A 15000-nucleotide genomic window follows, 5' to 3' on the forward strand; every position below is an offset into this window, starting at 1 on the left:
GGCCCCAGGCCATCTTAATCCGGCCCTGGCTAGGCCTATATTTCTAGATGCCCAGTTCTCAGACAGTCTGTCAGGGTCTCTTTTGTCCCTGGCTGCAGGGGCGCATCTAGCCATTTTGGGGCCCTAGGTGAAATATAAGCATGGGACCCCTCAAAAATCACATCATATAGAGATAAAATGTGGTGTTTTCGTTCTATTTTAGTGTTTTGTCTATGTCATATCTTGGATTACTTTACACTCCTGACAAATTAAGATGAAAAAGCATACTTTTTTGTGTGCTGTGTGATAGTTGGGACCCGTGTGGATGGCAATTGCCTATGTTTGCCTACGTTTTTTTAATGATATTTTTAGGGGCTGTTGTGCCTTTATTGATAGGAAAGTGAAGATTATGACAGGAAGTGAGTGTGTGGAGAGAGACGGGGTAGGATTGGGAATTGACCCTGGCCGGACTCGAACCCGGGTCCCCATGGGCATGCAAGCCCAAATGTGGGGGGCTTAGCGCGCTGCGCCACAGCGCCCCCATGCCTATGTTTGCCTAATGGAAACTGTGCCTCTGCCTGGCTGTGCCATGCTAGCAGAGATAGCCTACCGTAACGGCTAAACCCTCCATGGTGCCGTGATCTGGCTGTCTGTTAAATATGAAGCCCTTCATGTGCTGTCGCCATGTGGTTAGTTGTTCCTGCCCCTGAAACACAATATCTCCATGTTAGCGGCAATAAAAGCGGGCCAAAATAGGATCAACAGGTCCTTAACAAGGCATTAGGTGCTCTTCGGGGACTTTTCACACACAAGTCCATTACTTAGACACTGGGTCATATATCTTTGTCTCCAGATGGCGCTGGCTTTTAGACGCCACCTGACACCGCCCGCTGTATGCCTCCATGCTAGCCTCATGCAGTGCCTCCATGCTACATAGACTGTGAGTGCGTTGCAATATGCGACCTTGCCTCCTCCACTTGCGCTTGTCTCCTCGTCCTGCCTCCTGGCCCCTCCTCCGTGGAGAAAACGATAACGTTTCCCAGCTGTCAGCCTAGCCACAACAACTTTTGAGGGACTGTTTTTCATTCACCATCCCATTTGCAAATGGGAAAAAGACTTTAAAATTGAGCTTTTGCAAGATATTGAAATATAATGCTGTTGTCAGTGATGTCATCATGACATAGTACTTCCTGGTACGAGGAGAGAAGCAAGTGGATGAGGCAAGTGGAGGAGGCAAGGGCGCATATTGCAACGCACTCCCTGATAGACCGCACGGCACGCGTGTGGCAGTGTTTACTCACCACTTAGGGTGTCATATTCAACACTCCTAGTGTAAGTCCTGCTTTGTACATATGGCATTAGTGCTGGGATTCACAGTGCAGGGTTAACGTCCATCCCTGGTAACACTTTATATTAAGGGATGCATAAAAAGCATTATGAAGACTTCAGTAAATAATTAACAATGTTGAACAAAACATCTTACTACGTCTTATTAAGGCTTCATAAAATATCTACAATTAATGTTCCAAGAGTTTACAAACCTTTTAACGGAGTATTTTTTATTCATTTACAAAATAATTACAAAACAAAGAAACGTATCTATAAAATATGAGCGTAACAATTCCTACTCATTTACAATCATTTTTTGTTCATGTTTTGTTCATCATTATTTACAAAGTGTTTATAATGTCTGTTTTTGCATCCCTTCATGTATATAATGTTACCCCATCCCTATTGTCCAGAAACAGTAGAAGGCTATGGTTGCTATTAGCAATGGTTATCAGTGTGGTCAGACGAGAGGTGAAAAGACCATTGTTTCTTTCCTCCCTAGCAAATAATATTGCCTCCATTATGATGAGTATATTGCAGAGACAGTAGGAGTAGCCTAGTGAGTGAGTGTTCAACATTCTTGCTGTATGGTCTGTTGTTTTTCAGCTTGAGTATTGATTGATTGATTTCTTTTATTGACATTGTACAAAGCATTAAAAAAGTACAAATAAATAAACCTTGTACAACACGTCAAAAGGATATCACAAAAAAGCTTGCAGCTTGTTTCCATTGTGGTCCTTGTGAATGTGCAGTGTGTAGCCTACTATGTGCTAGTTAAAATCAGTGTATGTGAAAATGTGAGCAAACCAAACATACATGTATCACAATGGACAGGGACACCACAAAGAAACAAACGAATACACACACCTCCGACACACAACTCTCTCTCACACACACACACACACACACACACACACACACACACACACACACACACACACACACACACACACACACACACACACACACACACACACACACACACACACACACACACACACACACACACACACAAGTTTCAGGGAAGCTTGGCAAGGCCAAACACCTCTCCCTGTCAAACAGGGTTAGCAGAGAGGATTTAGATACAGAAAACTCCTTTTTTTAGTGGTGTTGCTGATTCTTGGCAACTGTTATCCACACAGTCGGTATTGCAGTTGTTAAATAGAAGCCCTGCAAGAGCCTTTCAGAGCTGTCAGACCGTTTCGTGGCTTGGGGGTGGAGGAGTGTGGCGAGAGAGAGAGAGAGAGAGAGAGAGAGAGAGAGAGAGAGAGAGAGAGAGAGAGAGAGAGAGAGAGAGAGAGAGAGAGAGAGAGAGAGATGCAGAGAGAGGGAGAGTAAGGAAGCGGGAGAGAGAGAGAGAGAGATGCAGAGACAGAAAGAGGGAGAGGGGAGCGAAACTGTACCACTGATATCCTGCTGCTGTTTTTCACATGGCATTTTCACACTCAACCGTCATCAACCACCCCCCCCCCCACCTCACTCCTCCTCCTCCTCCTCCTCCTCCTCCTCCTCCTCCTCCTCCTCAGTGAGGGACAGAGAGAACTATACATTCACAGCTCAGACAGGAGTGTTGCAGTCATGTTGATTTGCGGGTGAGTCACTCATTCGGCACTCAGGGGGGGGGGGGGGGGGGGGGGGGGGGGGGGGGTGTCGGGCGCCCTGCTCTGTGTGAGGGAGGAACACTGCTATCTGCTGCACGGGGGGGGGGGGGGGGGGGGGGTCGGGGGGNGGTGTCGGGCGCCCTGCTCTGTGTGAGGGAGGAACACTGCTATCTGCTGTACAGTACTGTATGTGCCATACCACGCTGACCCCACACAGAACTAAAGGAACACACATGGTATCAGGGGCGCTGACAGCTTTGGCCAGGCCCAGGACAAAGTCACCTAAAAGGGCCCTCCGGCCCCATAGATGCAATGTAATGAGGAACCAATTCTGGGCCCTCTCTGTCCCTCACAACTGTCCCCTGTCTGTGTGTGTGTGTGTGTGCCCCCCTGCATGGTACATCTCCAGACACACAACTGCTATACTTTCGTTTTTTGCACACTAAAATGGTTACGTAAGATACTTACCATATACAGTAGGCTTACTAATGTTCCGTAAATGCCAAATGCTTTCAAATTACACTTTAAAATGACTGAAGTATCCACTTGCGCACACAGTAGTTTTCCATTTCTTTGTGACCATGCATTAGTTCAATGTTGTCAAACTCGGGCCCGGGGGCCAAATTCGTCCCGCAGAGCCTTTTTATTTGGCCCCCGAGATCATTTCAAATGTGTATTACAGCCGCCTGCTTACCGTTGGCACACATACACCATTAATATAGGAAATGTGGAAGGCAAAGTTCTGTGCATCACAAGAATTATGAGTGTGTCCAGACAAGTGTAGGCTAACAGTGCTTACCATGACATAAAAGTATATGATTGTGTAAGTAGCCTATATATTATGGGAATGCTTTATTCCTTAAGAGTTGTACAGTATTGTACTGTATACTGTATATACTTAAGAGTATTAAGAGCTGTACTGTATGCACAATATCAGTCCACTTTTGAGTAAATATTGAATTCGTCATATATTCAATACTGAAAACTCCATCCCAGATTTTGTCTTTGGCCCGCTGTGAATTTGAGTTTAACACCCCTGCATTAGTTAAATCTACTGAATGGACACTAAGTAAATGTGAGTCTTTGTAGAAACTTTCTGTATTTTTCCACCATGTCTATGTATATGCAAAGCAGTAAAAGAACTGAAAGGCTTTGTCTTAACGACAGCTAATGAAGTCCTCCAAAGGCAATGACTTGCCCGTGCTATTATCTGAAGATATACAGTTACCTGGAATGCCCTGGTGGACATCTTTCCATTATTTGAAGTGGACATTTTGTCTCCGTCTGAGAAGCCATCCATTGTCCTTCCTTAAGATAAAAGCCACTTAATTGTGTTCATTAATTAACTTGGGTCTGTGGAGGATTGCCCGCCCAAATATACTGCCGTGCTCGCCTCGTCTCGTCTCGTCTCGTCTCATCCTGTCTCGAGTGAAATAGTTCATTTCCAGTTTGAGTCTGGAGGGGGTTGCTGCTACTTTTACCCCCCACCGTCCCCCCTCCCCCCACCCCCCCCCCCCCCTTTATTTATTTCCTCGAGATTTACTATCAAGGACCAGATGATGGACATCTGATCTTCATCGTTTATTTAAATTACCATTATCCTCATCATCATTCATCGTTAACAGCAATCCATCTTTCTTCTTTGTCTTGCCTGCCTTTTGTCTTTCAGTTTAAAAAATGTAGCCCATATTTTTTGGTACAGCTCCAAATGTGACCCTCCATCATCAACAACAAAAAAATCCCGGACTACAGCAGGCTGAACTCGATGACCTCAGCTGTCATTCTGGACTTTCTGCAGTGCAATCCTGACACTAGCACTGTAGGGTTCTCTAACAGTGTTCTTCGCAGCGAGAGAGAAAAAATATATTGCCTCTAACAAGAGTCTTATCTTTGTCTCACAGAAATAAATAGCGGGTATTATTGTTGTGTTCATAGCTGGAGGGACCGGAGCTGAAGCCAGGGGGTCATTTTTCAGCTCCCTGCTTCTTCAGTGATGAGTGAAAAGGTCGTCAATGAACCATCTTGATCTGTGAAAAAGAGAAGTTGAAATCATGTTGATTCATAGAACAATGACAAGTTGTGGTGATACCCAGGGCAGCTGAAAGCTTTGGCTGGGCCCAGAACAAAGTCATCTGAAAGGGCCCCCCCAACCAATACATTCAATGTAATGAGGACCCAATTTTTGCTCCCTATCTCCCAGGACACGGGACGACTGACCTTTTTGTCCCCCTCTGATACCATGATAATTTATAAGGAATAAGCAATGACAAAGTGTGGTGCTGATCAAAGACAGCAGAATGTGTGGACTTGTTTCTTGAGATTACTCCTTGAATGTTTTCAGTATGTTTGTGGCTTAAGCAGCTCGTGCCGTGAGTGTACAGTTAGAGGTGCAGTGCAGAGCAAATGAAGCTGTCTCTATTCCCAGCAGGATCCTGCTTTCTGATTGGGCGATGAGATGGGGTTTTAAATATCTATAAGTGACTACCTTTGAAGTATATCTGTAAGAACAAAAACACTGTTCCATATCAGTCTGCTCGTAAATGGTAACCATAACAACGCTGCAGTCGGCAAACGGTTAAACAGCGGTCAATTTCCACGGTTTATTTCCATTCTCCTCCCCCCTTCATCGGATGTTACGGTAGTTTATGCATATATTATCTTGAATATGAAACAACTCTTGGATTAAAAAAGTAGGTTGTCTAGATGCAAACAGGGGATTAGTGGGACAGCAGCCTTGAAGGCAAGTACTGTAGCAGAGGCGGACTTTCCATTAGGCAAACCTAGGCAATCGCCAAGGGCCCCGACCAAGTCTGTCCTCCACAGGGGCCCCCAACTGTCACAGAACACACGAAAAAATACGCTTGATATTAATTTGTCACTTGTGTAAAGTAATCAAAGATATAGATAAGGCAAAACACTATTTTTTTTGTCCAAGTATTGATTTTTGAGGGCCCCATGTTTATGTCTTGCCTTGGGCCCCAAAATGGCTAGATCCGCCCATTTGCTGCATACTTCCATGAAAAAAAGTATGACTTGGCGGAGGGAAATGCGCTTTGTGTCATTGAGTTCATTTCCTGCTCCTCATGTAATAGGCCTTTGTCACGTGACGTCAGACACCCTCAATTCACTGCATTCAAAGCAGGCGTAAGTTGCATCAATTGGCATCAACATAAACATAGACATCATGTGTGTGTGTGTGTGTGTGTGTCTGTGTGTCTGTGTGTCTGTGTGTCTGTATCTGTGTCTGTGTGTGTACGTGTGTGTGTGTGTGTGTGTGTGTGTCTGTGTGTGTGTGTGTTTCTATGTGTTTCTGTGTGTGCGTGCGTGTGTGCGTGAGTGTGTGGGTGTGTGTGGGTGTGTTTGTGTTTGTGTGTGTGTGTGCGCGCGCATGCGTTTGTGTGTGTGTGTGTGTGTGTTTCTGTGTGTGTGTGTGTGTGTGTTTGTGTGTGTGTGTTTCTTGTGTGTGTGGGTGTGTGTGTGTGTTTCTGTGTGTGTGCGTGCGTGAGTGTGTGGGTGTGCCCATGTGTCTGTTTATGTCTCATCTAGGCAAAGACCCAGCAGGGGCTCAATACAATCTCTTTTCCGTTCAGACAGAGAAAAGGAGGAATTTTGTGTATTGTTTTTTTTTGTTAGTTTTGTTGAATTGACTCATGGGGGAAGTCTGTAAGTGACATGAGGAGAATGCAGGGCTCAGTCTGGGTGACAGGCCCGTTTCAAGGTATTTGGGGGCCCTTGGCAAAGAGAGACTTGGGGCCCTTCTCCTCTTTTCACTAATGGGGGAGGGTTCCCCTCGAGAGAGAGAGATTTTGATGGCAGTATTTTAGGGAGGTTTCGCCTCACTCACAAAGTTGTCATTGCTATCATTTGAATACAAGTACACAACCAGTCTTTACCACGGGGCCCCCTTTTTCAAGTGGGTGCCCTAGGCAATTGCCTTCTTTGCCTGCCTGGTTGTGACAGGCCTGAGTCTGGGTGACAGTGCCTGTAATGAGGGGTTCTAATATTCAAATTAGATTAAACTGGTTGTGGGAATGGTGACCGCTGTGAAGCATCAGTCAAAATGCTTGATGTCAAAATCTTCAATATTTATTCGCCATCAAAGAAGATCTGTACATATACTTGCATACTGGTGCAGTTGTGATACATTTGTGTGTGTGTGTGTGTGGTTCTACAAACAGAGAAAGTAGAAAATATACATAAATTAGCATTACCATGTGGTCGGCTGATCATCGCAATTAAGATTACCAAATATCATCAAAATACACAAAAATATATGCATCAAACTACAAATAATGACATTAGTAATTTACTTACATATCCTTGGACGCACACAGAACACAAAAACCAGTGGATGGCGAACTAAACCAAAGATATCAATTGGATGGTGTCTTCACGCATCCTTCCACTGAACTGCCTTATTGAGAATGATGGAAATTAACAAGGAACATGACTGGGCAAATCTAACCTGCAATACCTACTACTTACCAAAGGGGGCGCTTAGTGGCTGCTTTTACATTCTACAAACTAAAGAGGCCTAAATGAATTACTTTAAAATCCCAAACCCAAAGTCCTTCAATACAGCCGCCCCCAAATATGCAAAGTCATATTTGTCATCCTGGAGAAGGACTGCCATCGGGAGCAGTCTCTGGAAGTCCCGGCAGTGGGACCAGACGGGCAACTGGCCTGGTGTAGCTCCGGTTGTTGACCTGGATGTCCGCTGTCCTGATCCTCCCATCGGCACTTGGGGTGACTTTCGTGATGCGGCCTACAGGCCATGAGGCTCTGGGGAGTTGTGGGTCCACTATCATGGCGACAGCGCCTAGCTGCAGCGGGGTGGTGTCCCTCTGCCACTTTGACCGTGTCTGGAGGAATGGCAGGTGGTGTCTTATAAACTTTCTCCAGAACTGGTCAGCCAAGACCTGGGTGTGTCTCCAACGACGTCGGCTCAGCAACTCAGATTCTGTATACACAACTTGAGGCAAAGAGGGGTCGTGCCGCCCCATCAAGAGCATGTTGGGTGTCACTGGATCTGTGTCTGCGATGTCACTGGATACGTAACCCAGGGGCTTTGAATTGAGTATGCCCTCAATTTCAATGAGGACTGTGCGCAGGACCTCTTCCGTTACAGTCTGAGACTGGATAGTGGCATACAGGGCCGCCTTGATGGATCTGATTTCCCTCTCCCAGGCCCCACCAAAGTGGGGAGCACTTGGTGGATTAAACTGGAACTTCACCTGGTGCTTAGCCAGCTCGGACTGTAGGGTAGGGTGCAGAGCCTTGAAGGAGTCGTGGAGCTCCCTCTCCCCTCCTCTGAAATTCGTGCCCTGGTCTGAGAGTAACTCGGCAGGTTTCCCTCTGCGGGAAATGAATCGGCGGAGTGCCATCAGAAAGGAATCCTGATCCAGACTACTCAAGAGGTCTATGTGGACGGCGCGGGTGGTGAGGCACTTGAGTAATATACCCCAACGCTTCTCCTTTCGTCGTCCAACCTTGACAGTAAGAGGACCGAAGCAGTCCATGCCGGTGGAAAAGTAGGGTGGCTTCAGCAACCTCAGACGTGCAGGTGGTAAGTCTGCCATCTGTGGTACAGCTGGCTTAGCCCTCCATTTCTGGCACTCCGTACATGAATGCTGATGCCGCTTTACTGCCTCTCTTCCGCGGAGGATCCAGTACTTTCGTCGTAACTCAGCGTAGACGCGCTCAGATCCTGGGTGGCGAAGGTCACAGTCGACACTCTGGATTATGAGCTTGGTAACTGGATGGGCTGGATCCAGGACGATAGGGTGAATGCTCTCAGCCTCAAGCACGTCACTGCGCCGCAGTCTGCCTCCAACTCGAATCAACTTGAGCTGTTTGTCATACTCGGGGGCTAGGGAGATCAGACGACTGGTGGAGGGGACTGGTTTGCTTTCTGACAGGTGATTGAAGTCCTCTGAGACAGCATTCCACCTGCACTTGTCTCAGCAGGTCCCTCTCAGCAGTCTGGTAGTCCTCAGCTGTTGGGGTAGACTGGTTGCTTGCCGCCCCGTGACGCTCCTGCACCACTGCTTCCACTAACTCTTTGAAACTGGTGAACTGACTCGGGTCAGGTAAGTAGGGGAGTGGGGCAGTGGTTATGGAACCACAGAACGCGGTCTTGCGCAACTCTTCACCCTCCAGGGACTCCGCTGTGGGTTTGGTTGGCCAGTGCTCAGGGGACTGATGCAGGAACGCTGGGCCGTGGCTCCAACGGCTGCTTTTTCCTGCAAGGTCTCTTAGGCTCTTACCACGGGTTATGTCGTCTGCGGGATTGTTCGCAGTGTCCACGTACCTCCAGGATTGAGCCTCGGTCAGCTCCTGGATTTCAGCGACTCTGGCACCCACGAACACCTTGAATCTGCAGGAGTCTGACTGGATCCAAGTCAGTACGGTGGTTGAGTCCGTCCAGAGAGTCACCTCATCAAGTCTCAGGGTTAGCTCGTGCTGTAAGAGCTTACACAGCTGGGCGCCTGTCAAGGCTGCACATAGTTCCAGCCTGGGCATTGTCTGTTGGCGCTTGGGGGCCACTCTTGATCGCGCTGTCAGGAAAGCCACTTCCACCTTCTGGCCTGGTATCTCTGTACGCAAGTACGCTACTGAGCCATAGGCTTTCTCAGACGCGTCGCAGAAGATCTGCAGGCTTCGCAGAGCAGCAGGGTTGTCCAGAGGGGGGCTAGTATAGCAACGAGGCAGGACAATCTCTGGAAGGTGTTGCAGCTCGGCTTCCCAACTCAGCCACGCCTTCATAGCATCCTCTGGCAAGGAGGGATCATCCCATTCTCTTTCCTTCTTCCACAGGTACTGCACGATGATCTTGGCTCGCGTGGTGAAGGGTATGAGAAAGCCGAGTGGATCGTAAAGCCTTGCCAGCGTGCTGTAGATGTTCCTCATAGTAGGAGTGGGGTTTTCTCCAAGGTGATACTTGTAGCCTAGCGTGTCTGACGCACACAGCCAACGGAGTCCAAGGGTGAGCTCTTGAGGATCTTCATGGGACTCTGTGAGCCACAGCTCACTGCTCTCGGATCTTGACTCCTTCGGCAGGTGGCTGATGACTTCCGGGGCATTGCTGGCCCATTGGCGCAGATCAAAGCCACCTGTGGCAAGCTGAGCCTTGAGTTTGTCTACCAGCTGCTGTGCTTCTTCAGTGGAGGGGAGGCTTTGCAAGTGGTTGTCTACGTAGAAGCACCGCTCAATGGCAACACGAACATCATCCCCTGGCTGACAGTGGTCGGCCACATGCTTCTGCAGTGCATACGTTGCACAGCAGGGGCTGCATGTGGTCCCAAAGGGGAGGACTTGCCATTCATAGACGCTTGCTGGGCCATCTCTTTTCAGATCCCTCCACACGAATCGCAGTAGTGGCCTGTCCTCTGGTAACAACCGGACCTGGTGGAACATGCCCTTGATGTCACTGCTGAAGGCAATGGCATGTTCTCGGAATCTCAGCAGGACACCAAGAAGGCTGGAGGTAAGGGTCGGACCAGGTAGCAGTAACTCGTTCAGGTTCTGGCCTTTGTAGGTGAAGGAGCAGTTGAACACAATCCTATTTTTCCCGTTATGCGTCACCATGTGGTGTGGGATAAACCAGGACTCAGGAGACGTGTTTACCTCCTCATCTTCAATCTTGACAACATAGCCAGCCTGTTTGAGTTTTGAGATCTCGGCCTCATAGGCTGCTGCTCTCTCTGGGTCTTTAAGCAGGCGTCTTTCAGTGCTCCGCAGATTGGCCAGGACAGCTTCTTTGGGAGTGAAGAGGCAGGGCATGTCCTTTACACGTAGCAGTGGAGTGGCGTAGCGCAAGACTCCCTCAACCTCCACCCTCACTGTCTTCGTGTCAAGTGTGTGCACCGCCTCCTGGTCCTGCTTCGAACGCGTCACCAACCTTTCACTCTTGTATGGCACAACGTCCATCTGCCATAGCTTCTCCACATGATGCTGGAGCTGCTCTGAGGGTGAAAGTATGCCAATGTTCAGACAGAGTTCAGGGTGGAGCTGTTGCCGAACAACACTGGTAGGACCTTGGATGGCCCAGCCAAGTCTGGTCTTCACAGCCGCTGGTCCTCCTGGTGGCCCCAATCGGACTGGCTCTGTTGGGGTAATCAGGTGAGGCTGATCAGATCCAATGAGGACCATTGGCTGAACTCTATCCAGTGTTTGGAGCGGCAAGCCTTGCAGGTGTCTATACCGGTGCTGGAGCATCTTAACAGGCTGAGAGTGCTCTGCTAATCCCAGGGGGTCTGCAGTAAAGGCTCTCTGGATCTGGAACGTCCTATGCGGTTGACCGGCAGGTGAGATGGTGAATGAGACAGACATGCCCTGCAACACTTTAAGGTCTTGGTGCACTGTTCTAAGGGCAATCTGCTCCGGCTCACCATTCAGATGTAAGACCTTAGCAGCAGCTTGAAGGAGCATTGTTCGCTCTGAGCCATCGTCAAGTATTGCATAAGTCTCCATAGCCTTCTCCCCATGCCGTAGCACCACCTTCAACACCTTTAAGAGCACTTGGCTGGAGCCTGCCTTGCGGTCTAGATAGAGCACTTCGTTGGTTGGAGCACTCACTAGGAAGGATTTCTCCTCGGTGGCTGGCCTTGCGTTGAGGTCATGAAGGGCATCCAGATGTCTCCCTCCACAGGACTTACACCTAGCTTTCAATCTGCATTCGGCGGCTTGATGGGAACGAGCACAACGCCAGCACCGTCTGTTGCTCTTGATCCAGGCACTGCGCTGCTCAGTTGTGAGCTGACTGAAAGTAGTACACTGGTTCAAGTAGTGCTGGGCATCGGTGCAGTATGGGCATGAAGGCGTGACCTTGCTTGCGGGGCTAGCCGTAGCCGATGCACTGCCTGAGGGCTTCTCGGTACTGTGGAGTACAGTAGTGGACTTAGCTGACTTTGAATCCTTCCTTCGCTCCTTCTTTCCCTCAGTGGGCTCTTTCACCTCTCTTAGCAAGCACTGTCCATACTCTTGGACCTTTAGCTCGAACTCTAGCCAGTCGGAGAAGTCGAACAGGTTAGGTACTTGGACGTTGAGTGGATGCACATACTTCATGAAGTCAGCACAGCGTTCTTGAGGGAGCTTCGACATAAGCCTGGTGACATGCGACCCACACTTTAACTCTATATGACCCTCTTCTCCCAGCTTGTCAAGCATACCAACCAAAGCTCTCACTCTGAGGGCAAACCTCTTGAAGGTGGCCGCATCGTGGCTTCGGATGTTGGGCGCCTCCATTAACTCTGCAATACGCCGTAGCGCCAACTGATGAGGTTGCCCGTAATGCACCGTAAGCGAGGCCATGGTATCTGTATATGGTTGGGGAGAATTCATATAGGAGTCTGCTATGAGGAGTGCATCTTCAAACTTCAGATGGTCCAGAAGTATTTGGTATTTAAACCTTTCTGTAGCATCTGCAGGGAGGAGGTTCTCAAGGGAGTCTTTCATCCTATTAAACTCACGAGGGTCCCCTTTAGTGAAGTCTGGGATGGTAGCTTTAGGCCCCCTATAGACACTTTCTCTCTGGCGGTGGGCATAGGCATCCTCATGGCTTGGGTCACTGAATGGGGCTTGCTGTTGAGAGCGTGCATGCATGGGACCAGCTTGAATAGACAGTCGCTCTGGCCTGTGAGTGGGCCCTTGCAACACGGATCCCTCAGAATACGGCTCACAGTACTCAGGTGTTGGCACCCTTGGTGGGTGCTCTGGGGCTATCCCCATCCTCCTAAGACAGGCTGTTAGCTCTTCCACGAGAGGCACTGGCAGAGGAACTGTTGCTGGGCGGTATGGCGTGTCGTCCTCTGCTACAGGTGGGGGAGGAAGAGGCCAATCTCCATCGTCAATTTCGTCCTTCACAGCTACTCGCATAGGGGGTGCGGGCAACGGAGTGGCCTGTGGAGCTGGCTGTGAGAGGTTGCGAGCCACGGCATCCACAGCTGGCGCTGGCGGTATGCGTGCTGGTAACTGTGAGACATGGTCTGCCAATAGAGGGGGGGGAGGAGGAGGCAGGGATATGTCTGGCTGTTTACTTGCATTAAGCTGCCTTTGTATCTCCATTACAGTGGCCTGAAGCCTGCGATTCTCTTCTCTAACCTGGCGCAGCTCCTCTTGCATAGCAGGTGAGGGGTCTAGTGGTGCTCCGATAAACCGTGGATCAGGGGTGCTATGATACTGGGGTCCCGAGTACACTGACTCTCTGGGATACTTTGGTCGGGTATCATACGACGGGGACCACGGGTTAGAGAGCACAGGTGGAGCAGAGATGTCTCCGCGCCTCTCCTGACTGTAGTATGGCTGCTGGGTTAGGAGATCATGCTGGGTTGGGGCCGCTGCAGCGAAGGGATGTCTATCCATGGGTGGCAGCTGCACTTCGTAATCATCCATCCATGCTGGGGGACGTATTTGACGTCGGGGGCGATCATCAGCATGTGTGGACATATCTCTCCTCTCATATGGAAACATTTTTAAAGTGCACAGTGATCACTCTCCCGGGTTTCGGCACCAAATTGTAATGAGGGGTTCTAATATTCAAATTAGATTAAACTGGTTGTGGGAATGGTGACCGCTGTGAAGCATCAGTCAAAATGCTTGATGTCAAAATCTTCAATATTTATTCGCCATCAAAGAAGATCTGTACATATACTTGCATACTGGTGCAGTTGTGATACATTTGTGTGTGGGTGTGTGTGGTTCTACAAACAGAGAAAGTAGAAAATATACATAAATTAGCATTACCATGTGGTCGGCTGATCATCGCAATTAAGATTACCAAATATCATCAAAATACACAAAAATATATGCATCAAACTACAAATAATGACATTAGTAATTTACTTACATATCCTTGGACGCACACAGAACACAAAAACCAGTGGATGGCGAACTAAACCAAAGATATCAATTGGATGGTGTCTTCACGCATCCTTCCACTGAACTGCCTTATTGAGAATGATGGAAATTAACAAGGAACATGACTGGGCAAATCTAACCTGCAATACCTACTACTTACCAAAGGGGGCGCTTAGTGGCTGCTTTTACATTCTACAAACTAAAGAGGCCTAAATAAATTACCCAAAAAATCCCAAACCCAAAGTCCTTCAATACAGTGCCTGAATGGAGGCTAGGGGGGTGGTGGTGGTGGTGGAGCCGCGGGGGGCTGAGTAAAGCCTTCCCTTCCCGTCCGCTCACAGTGAGCCACAGTGGGGCTGGGATGGGTGCCAGGCTGGCCTGGTCTGGTCTGGTCTGGTCTATAGCCTGGTGGTCTGCACACACACTCTCTCTCTCTCTCTCTCTCTCTCTCTCTCTCTCTCTCTGCATCTCTCTCTCTCCTTCTCTCTCTCTCTCTCTGCATCTCTCTCTCTCTCTCTCTCTCTCTCTCTCTCTGCCACTGCTCGTTGTCAGTGTCCTGTCCTGTCAATATGGGCTGCATTGTCGAGGTCAGGTAGGCTTTTTATCTAAACCCTCGTCACTTGTATCCCAGAGTTTGCTAGTTCGACTCCAGACCCGCCAGGTTGGTGGGGGAAGTAATTAACCAGTGCTCTCCCCCATCCTCATCCATGACTGAGGTACACTGAGCCGCCCCACAGCACTGCTCCCTTTTCCGTCGCGATTGGAGGCTGCTCCCTTGCACGGATGAGGCATACATTCAATTTCGTTGTGTGCAGTTCGTTGTGTGCACTTGTGTGCTGTGGAGTGCTGTGTCACAATGACAATGGAAGTTGGAGTTTCCCATTTGGGCTTTCCGCTTTCCCTTCGTTAGTAGTCACATAGTAGTGCATTGTAATGGCTTGGTAACTTGGTAAAATGACTTGGTACTTGGCTTGGTAAAAGGGCTTGACGGGTAGCTCGTATCGACACAGCATTGGCATTGGGATGCAAACAATTCATCGATTAGTCGACTTTAATCGATCAATGCGTTATTCGATTAAAAAACATTAATCGCTCGCAATTAATCGACAATTCAACTGACAAGAGACCCAGGTGAAATGGGCATGTGAAGAGTGTGTGTGAAGAGGGGTGTGAAAAGTGGGAATATTTAAATCACCTTTTGGATTAAAGAATTGAAATAGAATGAATTTAAATG

At 48.6% G+C, this 15000-nt stretch overlaps 1 protein-coding gene and 1 long non-coding RNA gene across 2 annotated transcripts in view; one reads left to right on the top strand and one right to left on the bottom strand.

The window, feature by feature from the left end:
• Nucleotides 1-15000, top strand: part of LOC134458643 (uncharacterized protein DDB_G0271670-like) — a gene marked incomplete at its 3' end in the record, with an annotated part of 108756 nt that overhangs the window by 39921 nt on the left and 53835 nt on the right. The window lies entirely within an intron of this gene.
• LOC134458724 (uncharacterized) lies at nt 6980-7417 on the bottom strand. The gene is made up of 2 exons (XR_010036604.1): nt 7224-7417; nt 6980-7077 (listed from the first exon to the last, which is right to left on the bottom strand). It is a non-coding gene; the product is annotated as an uncharacterized LOC134458724 (long non-coding RNA).

The sequence above is a fragment of the Engraulis encrasicolus genome, chromosome 11, assembly GCF_034702125.1.
Source record: "Engraulis encrasicolus isolate BLACKSEA-1 chromosome 11, IST_EnEncr_1.0, whole genome shotgun sequence".
Lineage (NCBI taxonomy): Eukaryota > Metazoa > Chordata > Actinopteri > Clupeiformes > Engraulidae > Engraulis > Engraulis encrasicolus.